General features: G+C 30.8%; 1 non-coding gene across 1 annotated transcript; it reads right to left on the reverse strand.

Annotated features, from left to right (window-relative positions):
- Positions 1-9,987: 9,987 nt before the first annotated feature.
- On the reverse strand, positions 9,988-10,094 carry LOC127809038 (small nucleolar RNA R71). Its single transcript, XR_008025046.1, has one exon. It is a non-coding gene; the product is annotated as a small nucleolar RNA R71 (small nucleolar RNA).
- Positions 10,095-12,039: the final 1,945 nt, after the last annotated feature.

Genomic DNA, 12,039 nt, shown 5'->3' on the forward strand with positions numbered 1-12,039 from the left:
TAATGACCCGTTAATGGGTCTAGGAGTTATTAATATTTATTTATTAGCATTGAGAATTTTGCCCCTATTAAATTAAATGTGAGAAATATTTTATGTGGTAAATGAATGTAAATAAATTATGTGTTAAGTTAATGGGTTGGGTTGCTCGTTTGGGCCTAAGCCATGTAGTAGTGTGTTGTGTATTTAGTTGATGGATTAGACTTGAGCCCATTGGTAAAAATTGTGTTTAAAATTGAAATATAATGACATAAATGAGCTTTGCTTATATGTATTGTGTTTAGATTAATGGATTGGACTTTGGAAACTTGGGTTGAGCCCAAGAGGATATTTTGTATATTTTAATTGTTGTGATGTTGTGAAGCTCATTGGGCTTAAGGATATGTTGAGGCCCTTTGAGTTGGGCTAATGAAATGGGCTTGTGCCTATGTGTTTATATGAGTGAAATGAAATAAATGGAAAAGAAAATGTAAATAGCAAAAGTTAAAAATGGGTTTAGATATTTGTGGGTTGTGTGTGTTGTAAGTATGGGTAAAATGGGAAGATTGAGAAATTGAGTGAGATGGTTGATAGGGGGAGAGGGGTAGGTGGGGTGGACGGCTAAGCCATCCCCTTGCCTTTTCCTTGTCTCTTCTTCATTTTTCATCTTCTCATTCTTCTTTCATCTTCTTCTTTTTTTCATTTTCTTCTCTTTTCCCTTGGCTTGGAGCTTCAAAAGAGATTTTCAATTTTTTTGGCAAGCAAGCAACCTTCTTCTTCGCCTTTTGGTTGTTCTTCAAAGGCAAGTTCTCTTGCACTCCCTATTTTTTTAATGATTTGTGCAAGTTCTCTTCTTTTGGCAAGTTTATTTCCTATTTTCCTCTTTGATGTTAAAAGTTAAATCTTCTTGTTACCAAAAATTTGGAGTGGTCTTCCAAACTCTTGTAGTTATTTTCTTGAAATAAGTAAGCTTTGTTTATAGTCATAAAAAAATATTTATGGGATTTAATTTTATTGTCTCGTTGGGTGTTTTGAAAATGGTTTCGTTGGGGTTTGTTCACTCCATTATTCTTTCATAAAATGGCATTGTGGGTTAGGAAGTTAGAATGAGAGTTTTTGATGGTTTGGAGTCCATTTTGAGTGTTTTCGGTGGATTTTTGGCATTTTTCCCTTCGTTCTTGGCCAAATCGACTCATCCAGGAGGTCAAGTCAACTCGGGCCGAGTCAACTCAATTTTGGGCGAGTCGACTCGGATTTGCCCTAGAGTCAATTCAGCTGAAATTTGTCTACACTGCGCGTGCTTCGCTATTTCAGCCATAACTTTTGATGTAGAACTTGGAATTGCGATCCGTTTGAAGCATCATAAACTAGATTTCGAGGGATTCGATTTTGATATATAATATAATATATTTTGATTGTGATTTGAGTTGGTTAAGGCTTTTCTTAATCCAAATCAAGTAAGATTGTCAAAGTAAACTATTATTAAATACTTCCTCCAATATTTTTTAATCCTCTAAAATGATAAGATGTGTTTGAAGATATATATATGTAAATACATGGGATTCATGAGATAAAAATATAATTAACTTGTATGAGGAAGTATAATAATAATCATTGGGAGGTTGTTATGAAATATTTTTGGTTGGTATGTCCATGTAGTCTCATGGGTGATGCATTGCTAACACTATATGAATAATTGCCCTCAACTGAAGTGGTTGCCATAAATAGATGTGAATGAAGTTATATGCATGATCATGATGTGATGTGGCCTAGAATCCTAGTAGGTGATTTTAGGTATGTTGTTGTGAAGTTGTGAATATGATATAATGTCTATGCATATGTATGTATATATATTGCATTTACGCACCTATTATTTTACGCGGAAGAAAGTAAGTGGATATCTCCAAGGCATGTCATGGCAAGAAAGACGGTTCATCCAGAAGGAAAGAAATGTGGAAAAATGGTGGCTAGTCCGCAAGAAAGAAAGGGGGATATCTTATCAAGGCGGCTCATTCGCATTTGTTTTTATGTGTGCATCATGTATTTTCTTATGCTATGGATTAGGTTGATTAAGTGCATTGCACTCTAGCGTTAAGTGTGTGAATGATACTTGTTATAATTGTGCTTGCAGTTGTGTTGTATAACATTATGTTTTCTATTGAAAAATGGCAACGTGTCCGCAAAAAGGCGGTGTATCCACAAAAGGCGGTGGGTCCGCATGATTGATTTGTATGTGTATTACCTATTTTTGTACCACAAGTTATGTTGATAAAATGGCATTATGCTATGGTCTAAGTGGGTGAATGTTACCTTACTTGGTAAAGTGTGTGAATTGTTGTAAGAAAGGAAAATATGATTTATATATATATATATATTCAATCATGATTAATACAGAAGGCATGGATTTGTGTTTCATCTATATTTTTTAGATTGGCAAGTGTCCATATGTGACATGATTAAAGGGTTTAATTTTGTATTTAAGGTTTTGATGCCCTCTTTATTATGAAAATGTATGGGTTGTAAACCCCGAGCTTGTAATGTAAAGAATGATGTATAATATTTATTTTGGCTTCTATTGATTGTGAGCAAATATGAGAATGAAAAGAATTTTTGACAAATTTTAAGCGATATTTGTATCTGTATCCATTTTAAATGGATCTTTTCTTGGACTTTCTATGCTAGCAGGAAATCCAGGAGCAGACCCTAACATAAAAAGTGTTAATATATAGGTTTGTGATTTTGTGTGTAGAGAAATAGTTGTGTGATGATGTTTCATTTTCATCATTAATGCATGATAAAGGGATTTCTCCCCATTGTCGACACCTAATGATGGGAAAGATTTGTCAAGGCCCGCTCCTGGATTTTTTCGCTAGCACAGGAAGTCTGAGAGAATGTCCGTTAAGGATGGATACATATACTCAAATTTTCAAGGAATTTATTTTATGAATTTGCTCACCAATAATGGGAACCATAATAAGATACATAGTATTCAATACATTTTCATCTTGGGCTTACCGCCCATACATTTTCAAAATAAAAGGGCACTAAGGCTTTTAAAAAAAAATACAATAAGCCCTCGAATTCTTGCCATCAACATACACCCACGAATCTTTGAGACCAGGACACATCTAATCTGAACTCGCCCCAAAAATATCTATCTTCCATTACTTGGAATGACAAAAGAAATAATATAAGCCACAAGGCTCAGCAAATATATATTAAAGGAAGAATTCATAGCACGATACATGAAGTCATAAATAACTTAGAGTCAAAGAAAATCATTACCCGACATTTACACCCCTTGGGTTCATGCCTTCTAGACTAGACATTAACATCCTCAAGGAATACACTTGCTTACCATCAAAGCCATATTTAAAAGTGAGCCATAAGGCTCGACAAGTATATATGTATCAACGAAAACAAGAAGAAAGGGATGAAACAAAATAAAGTACACCTGACTCCACAATACAATTTAACCCATCCTTCAATTCTCATTTATAATACTATTCCATAAGTAAGCATATATTACAACAAATGAAGAAATAGGGTTAAGGCATGGATAAATCAAAGTGGGATAGACCCTACTCCCCAAGTACGAGTAACATTTCTCATTTAGTTCCCATCAATAAAATCTTTCTTATGTCGTTATCATTATGCATTTTATGCACTGTTTCATTACTCATGAATACATAGATCTCCATACATCATATTGGCTGACAAAGCCCTTTATTCATATGCATGAATGCATATATATATATATAAAATCAATTTGCCACTCATTGGCTCGAGCATTGCCTACCGAGTTTGTGGCCACCTCACTTACGTTAGGCGCTCTTTTAGGATATCATTTTCTTTCCCCATTTTCGGAACATAGCCGCCACGCCAAAATAATAGCAATAAGGCACAAATCGTAATGCCATGCAATGTTCATGAAATCTCACATAAGTATATCGTATATGTTCCATTAGAGAAATGTACACATCATGAACAACATGCATATTTAAACATTCTAATAACATATTCACTCATGTGCCCATGCATGCACATATGCATATCTTCTTTCACCTCCTAACATTTTGGAGGGTTGAGTGATGCTAGAGAAAGCAATTAACAACAAGTTAGATCAACAATTATGCTCAATTTGTATTAAGGAAAGTCTTGACCAATTCAAATCATAACCAAAATATATTATATTGCATATCAAATTAAATCCCTCAAAGTCTAGTTTATAACGCTTCAAATGGATCGCAATTCTGAGTTTTACATCAAAAATTATGGTCAAAATAGCGCAACATACGCAGTGCTGAAAAAAAATTGATTAGTCGACTAAAGCTTAGTCGACTCACAAACGCCCATTAGTCGACTGGGCCGAGGCTAGCACCGAAAACATGCGAAAACAGGCATTCAATGAGTCAACTAAGCCTAAAAATAGTCGACTCATCACTCACAAACACAAGAAATGACCCCAAAACACCCCAAAACAATCCATACTAGCATTCTAACCCACAAATGCCATTCCTTGAATTAAAAATGGGGTGAACAAGCTCCATGGAGACTAACGCAAAAACCCAACACAAGCTTTGAAGTAACAAATGGTTGGGAGAAAATATATAACCAATACTAAAAATACTTTTAACCATGAGAAGATAAAGAGCCGTGAAGCATTTTGACATCACAATAAACAAGAAGGACAAACTTGCACACAAGAAAACAAGAGTGTAAGAAGAACTTGCCTTGATGAAGAAATATCGAAGAAGAAGAATGCACCCAGGTACAACTTCACTTCAAGCTTCAATGGGTATCAAAAATGGAAAAGAAGAAGAAGGAAGGCCACGAGAGAGAGATAGAGAGATTGAGAGGAACATGAGAAGACAAATGGGATGTGGTCTCCCAACTACCACCCCCACAAATGACCATTATGCCCTTCACCTTACACACACAACACAAAATATCTCATGGCCATTTTAGACTTTTGCTATTTTCTATTTTTCCTTTCTCATTTTCTTTATTTAACCCCATTATGAAATTCCCTAATTGTCCTCACATTTTTCAATAAAGCAAGAACCATTTGATCACTAATATGGGAATTTATTCACGCATTTATTGGTCACAATTGAAAAGTATTTTTAGTATTTTATATGTGTTTTATCTAGAATTGTCTAATATTTTGAGTTTATTTTACATATATTTAATTTCTAGTAATTCTTGTTATTTTGCGGGAATACTATTTGGTGTTTGGGTTAAAAAATAAAAATAAAAAATAAAAAATTGTAAAGTTAATTTCAAAATTAATACTATAAATTAATATTATAATAAAAATAAAAAATAAGTTTTATAAATAATTATTATTAATATAATTAATAGTACATTAAATATTATGTTGTATTATATTATATTATATTATATTATGTTTATTATATATATATATATGTGTGTGTGTGTGTGTGAAGATTGCGTGAGCAAAGAGGACTAGGGCTCCATGTGCATTGAATATATATACTATTATTATAATATATAATGGGGAGATTGATTTTGGAGGGTAGAGGACTTGAACGGTGCAAGGGAATTGAGAAGTGAAGAAGGTAGTAGCAGAGTAAGAGGGAATGGAGGAAATTGAAATGGATGCCGCACAGCAGCCGCTCGTGCATGCGTAATAAGTCAAAAGGCTTGGTAAAGTAAGCTGCAAGACACGGACACAAGCGACAGATTTGTTGGTTCTACTCCTAATCAGATCTGGTTTCAGATCTGGGCGAGGGATTTTTTTTTTCCTTCATTCTTTTGAGTTTTTGTTTTTTACTTTTCTTTAATTGTTTAGGATTTCAATTATGTAGCAACTCTTGGTTGATTTTGAGAATATTTTATTTATTATGAGTGGCTAAATAATTGTCTAGAGTTTTTAAAGGATCCTATGCATTAAAACTTTATTTGTTACTTAATTTTTGATTGTGATTGTTACATGAACTATGTTTATTTTGTTCTAAACTTAATGCTTGTAATTGCTTGATCACCAATTACATGATTTGAGATTTCTTATGATGCTAGACATAGATAAATAAGAAATAGACTTTGGACAGAATAACATATGTTAATTGGGGAAGACATTCACTTGATTACATGTGCAATTTGTGATTATATTTGTAATGAATATTTTCATATAATGAGTACTTATTCTTAATGTGTTCTCTAATTCTAATTCACATAGACATATAGTGAGTTAGGTTAGTTGAATAAACTTGTTAGACCTAGACATAGGTTACCAAATAAATTAGAGTGCTTCATTGACACAATTTGTAATCTAATCAACCAAAAATTGAGGTAATTTGATAAAGTGAATTTGCTAGGTGAATTTAGAAAACCCTAGGTCTTAACCAATTAATTTTTAATTCTTAGTTAATTGTTAGTTATATATTAATTAATTTTCTTAATTAATCAATTGTCCGACTATAGTTAATTGTGAATAATTTTAGTATTTAAAAGGTTAGTAACCAATTTCCGTGGGAACGATATCTTATTTATCACTTTACTTGTCTTGACCGCATATATTTGCGTGTTATTCGTGGGTTATATAAAATCACGAACAAGTTTTTGGCGTCGTTGCCGGGGATTGTGTTTACTAGTTCTTTTAATGTTAATACCAATTGCAATTAATTATAACTAGTGGATCACTCATGCGATGCATGGATATTGTAAAAAAATAAATTATTAAAACAAAAATTACATAATTTAGTAGTTACAATAAATTAAAATCACAATAAAAAAGTAAAAAATAAACAAAATAATCGTGTTACAATCATGAGAATACAACAAAAGAATTACAAATTTTGAAAGATTTCCTTATATGCATTCAAGGGTAGATGAACAATTAAAAACACATAACTCTATCTTAAAACTATGTAAAAAATAAATCTAAATTAACATGTAATACAATAAGTAATATGTAAAAAAATACAAAAATTACATGATAATAGGAAAAAAAAATAGAATAAACAATAACCAACCTCTTTATTCTGAAATATGCATTCATGGGTAGACTTTTTTTTTTTTTTTTTTGAATTTTCACGTGTATTTATCTCATATGTGCGTAGCACACAAACCTTCAAGGCCTAATTTTTCTTAGTTGCATTCATATCACTCACTTGACAGAATAGTTGTGTTATGTTACACTTGAAGATCAAACTGGATAAAAAAATACGGTTAAAATTTACTAAATAAAAGTAAAGAAGAAGAGAAAATTTGAGAAAAATAATTGAGGAATGAGAAGAGAGGAAATAGAAGAGTTGAACAGGAATAGAGAGGAAAAAGAGAGAGATATTTGCTTTCTTTTATTAATTTCTCTTCCTTCAAATTCTCCTATTTCTCTCAATTTATCAAATCACATGCCACCATTAAGTTTTCATTTTTCTCCCACTTTGCCACACAATTCGAATCTTACTCATTTAACATAATTTTCAAAACACAAATTTAATTTCCCCAAGTCTAACTTATAGCACATCTTTGGAGTAAACCAATGGGAAAAAAGAGAATTAAATAAATGACAATAATAAATTAAGTTGAAAAATAAAATTATGACATTTAAAATTATAAAAAATAATTTTAAATTAATTAAATTGAATGTAAAATAAAGATAATTTAAATAATCAATTATATAAATGATAATAATCAAATTTTCAAAATTGATTATCCATGCATAACTTTACATATTTCTCCTAACAATTAATTACCACATTTAAGACAAGTCAAATTTTTAAGGAACTAATAAAAAAAATAAAGTTAAAAAATAAAATTGTAATATTTAAGTTATATATAAAATCTATAATATTTAAAATTATAAGAAAATAAATTTAAATTAATTAAACTATTTATAAAATAAGGATAATTTAAATAATCAATTAATTATATAAATGATAATAATCAAATTTTTAAAATTAATTATTCATACATAACTTTACATATTTCTCTTGACAATTAATTATTACATTTAAGACAGATCAAATTTTTAAGAAAACAACAAACAAACATAAAGTTAAAAAATAAAATTATAACATTTAAAATTATAAGAAAATAAATTTAAATTAATTAAACTATATAAAATAAAGATAATTTAAATAATTAATTAATTATATAAATGATAATAATCAAATTTTCAAAATTAATTATACATATATGACTTTACATATTTCTCCTGACAATCAATTACCACATTTAAGACATGTCACATTTTTAAGAAAGCAACAAACAAACATAAAGTTAAAAAATAAAATTATAACATTTAAGTTATATGTAAGATTATAACATTTAAAATTATAAAAAAATAAATTTAAAATAAACAAACTATATATAAAATAAATATAATTTAAATAATTAATTAATTATATTAATAATAATAATTAAAATTTTAAAATCGATTATCCATACATGATTTTACATATTCCTCCTAACAATCAATTATTACATTTAAGACATGTCATATTTTTAAGAAAGCAACAAAAAAAAAAAGTTAAAAAATAAAATCATAACATTTAAGTTATATATAAAATTATAATATTAAAATTATAAAAAATAAATTTAAATTAATTAAACTATATATAAAATAAAAAATTTACTTGACAGTTGGTATTCTGCAGTATTACCTTATATCTCAAGATTTATCCCGATCTAAAAAAGTCTCATTTTTCTATAATTTATTTTAATTAAAATTTTATGTTAATATTTAAAAATTAATAATATGAATTAGATCTTGACTCTTCATATACCAGCATGCTTACATATTCTCCAAATACTATTCAACCTTGAAAAAATCATTTACATGTTTCAAAAACTACATGTTTTTCACAATTTTAGACTTAATGACCTATAAAAATTCTATTTTGGGTAAGTAAAAAAAATTAAAAAAACATAATAAAATATCAAAATAGTAATTGAAAAAAAACTTTTGACGACTGTTTTGTTATAATATATATATATATAGATTATAATATTTAAAATTATAAAAAAAAATTAAATTAATTAAACTATATATAAAATGAAAAATTTACTTGACAGTTGGTATTTTGCGATATTACCTGATATCTCAAGATTTCTCCCGATTTAAAAAAGTCTCATTTTTCTATAATTTATTTTAATTAAAATTTTATCTTAATATTTAAAAATTAATAATATGGATTAGATCTTGACTTTTCATATACCAGCATGCTTGCACATTCTCCAAACACTATTCAACAATGAAAAAAATCATTTATATGTTTTAAGAACTACACGTTTTTCACAAATTTAGACTTAATTAATGACCTATAAAAATTCTATTTTTGGTAGTAAAAAAAATTAAAAAAACATAATAAAATATCAAAATAGTAAATGAAAATGGGCAGAAAAAATTTTGACGGCTGTTTTGTTATAATATATATATAGATTTGGACCTTTTATTTATTTATATTTTATTTATTTATTTATTTTTACTCATGTAGGGAAATGGGCTAGTACATGAACACAAGATCCAAGGGCATTGAATCTATTCCACTTGACTTGGAAATTGAGCAACCTATTTATCGTTTAAAAAAAGCAAAGAGAGGTGAATCTAGCCATTTAGATCAAGTTAAATTATCAAGTGAAGGTGAAGAGGAACCAATGGCTCAGTAAGAAGAACATAAAAAATTGAGAGAGTATGCTATACCTAAAGTGGATGGGATTAGCTCGAGCATTCAGAGACCAACAGTGTAGGCAAATAATTTTGAGATCAAACCATCCATAATTCAGATGATTCAGACATCTATTGAATTTGGAGGCTTTCCAAATAATGATCCCAACCAACACCTCAGTAATTTTCTAGAGATATGCGACACTTTCAGGTTCAATGGGGTGTCCGATGATGCAATGAGATTAAGGCTCTTTCCTTTCTCTCTTCGAGATAAGGCTAAGAGTTGGTTGAGTTCGTTGCCGCAGGGATCCATTACTACTTGGGCTGATTTGGCACAAAAACTTTTGGCAAAATTTTTCCCACCTGCAAAGACTGCAAAGATGAGAAATGACATTACCTCATTCATGTAACAAGATTCAGAGACTTTGTATGAGGCTTAGGAAAGGTACAAGGAGCTATTACGACGATGTCCACATCATGGGATTCCAGATTGGTTGCAGGTAGAAACATTTTATAATGGTTTATTGGGACACACGAGAACAATCATAGATGATGTTGCAGGTGGAGCGCTTATGGATAAGTCATTTGATGATGCTTACACCTTACTTGAAAACATGGCTGCCAATAATTATCAATGGAATCCTGATAAGACTCCTCAAAGAAGGACTGCAGGTGTTTATGAAATTGATGCAATATCTGCCCTGACTGCTCAGGTACATGCTTTGACTAAGCAGTTGGCTCAAAGTGGAATTCATACACCTCAAGAAACTGTGGCATCATGTGATTTATATGGAGGAAATCATCTCAGGGAAATGTGTGGATTGAACATAGAGTTTGCACAATATGTCAGCAATTATACCAAGCAGCAAAATAATCCTAACTCGAATTTCTATAATCCGGGTTGGAGAAATCATCCAAATCTTTCATGGAGTAACAATCAAAATGTTCAACAGCCTATTCAAAGGCCGAATAATGGTCCTTCAGGATTCCATAACAATCCAGTGCAAGACAAGGTTAAATCAGTTGAGAAGTCTTTGAATAAGTTCATGGAGCAGACTGCAAATCTTTTTTAGAATCAATCTGCGCAAATTCAGAGTCAAGGAATTGCAATAAAAAATATAGAGAATCAATTGGGGCAATGGCAAATTCCATGAATTTTCGACCACAAGGTGCCTTATCGAGCAACACTGAGCAAAACCCAAAGCGAGAGGGCAAAGAACAATGCAAAGCAATTTCAAGCCACCAAACTCATGAGTTAACCAGCTTATATGCTCCACAGTTAGATCCAAAGGAAACAAATCAACAGCTAGTGGAAAGCCAGTCAGATTTTAAGCAATTTGTGGATATCGGTGATGAGTTAAATAAGCAGGGAGTGCCTTCAGTTAACCAAAATAAGGCTCAATCCGATGCATACGAAGAAAATTCTAGAAGGTAAAGGAAGAATAAATAGGAGAAATATTCAACCGAATATGACCCCAAATCAGGATACCCACCTCCTCCGTTTCCTCAGTGCTTGCAAAAACAAAAACAAGAACAAAATTTTTCTAAATTTCTTGAGGTTTTTAAGAAACTGAATATTAATATTCCTTTTGCAGATGCATTAGAGCAGATGTCGAGTTATGCTAAATTCATGAAGGATATACTCTCAAGAAAGAGACGGCTTGAAGACTATGAGACAGTTGCTTTAACTGAAGAGTGCAGTGCTATTCTCCAAAATAAACTTCCCCCAGAGCTCAAGGACCCAGGGAGTTTTACTATCCCTTGTACTATTGGTAATCAATATTTAGGTCGAGCTTTGTGTGACTTAGGAACTAGTATCAATTTGATGTTTTTTTTTCTATTTTTAAGAGATTAGGATTATGAGAGGCTAAACCTACAATAATATCCTTACAACTAGCTGATAGGTCAATTAAGTATCCATATGGAGTCATTGAGGATGTTTTGGTTAAAGTTGAAAAATTGATTTTGCCTGCTGATTTTCTTGTTCTAGATATGGAAAAAGACAAGGATATACCCATTATCCTTGGAAGACCTTTCTTAGCTACAGGCAGAACTTTGATTGATGTTCAAAAAGGAGAACTTACCATGAGAGTTCAAGACCAAGAAGTCACATTTAATGTCTTTAAAGCTATGAAATTTCCTAATGGTGCTGATGATTGTTTCAGGTTGGATGGATTGGACACTTTGATGTTTGCTTCTCCTAGTTATAAAGAAGATGATCTACTCCAAAGTGCCTTGACAAATTTGGAGGCTTTTGATGATGAAGTCGAGGAGTGCTGCAGGTTACTTGATGCAACACCAAAAATTCTGGCCAAGAAAACAAAAATTGATCCTTTGCCATGTAAAAGTTTAGAATTTTCTAGTTCCTCCCATGAGCAATGTAAGGATGTAAGTGAAGCTATTCCTACTTTAGAATTGAAACCTTTACC

This window comes from Diospyros lotus, chromosome 8 (genome assembly GCF_014633365.1).
Source record: "Diospyros lotus cultivar Yz01 chromosome 8, ASM1463336v1, whole genome shotgun sequence".
NCBI lineage: Eukaryota > Viridiplantae > Streptophyta > Magnoliopsida > Ericales > Ebenaceae > Diospyros > Diospyros lotus.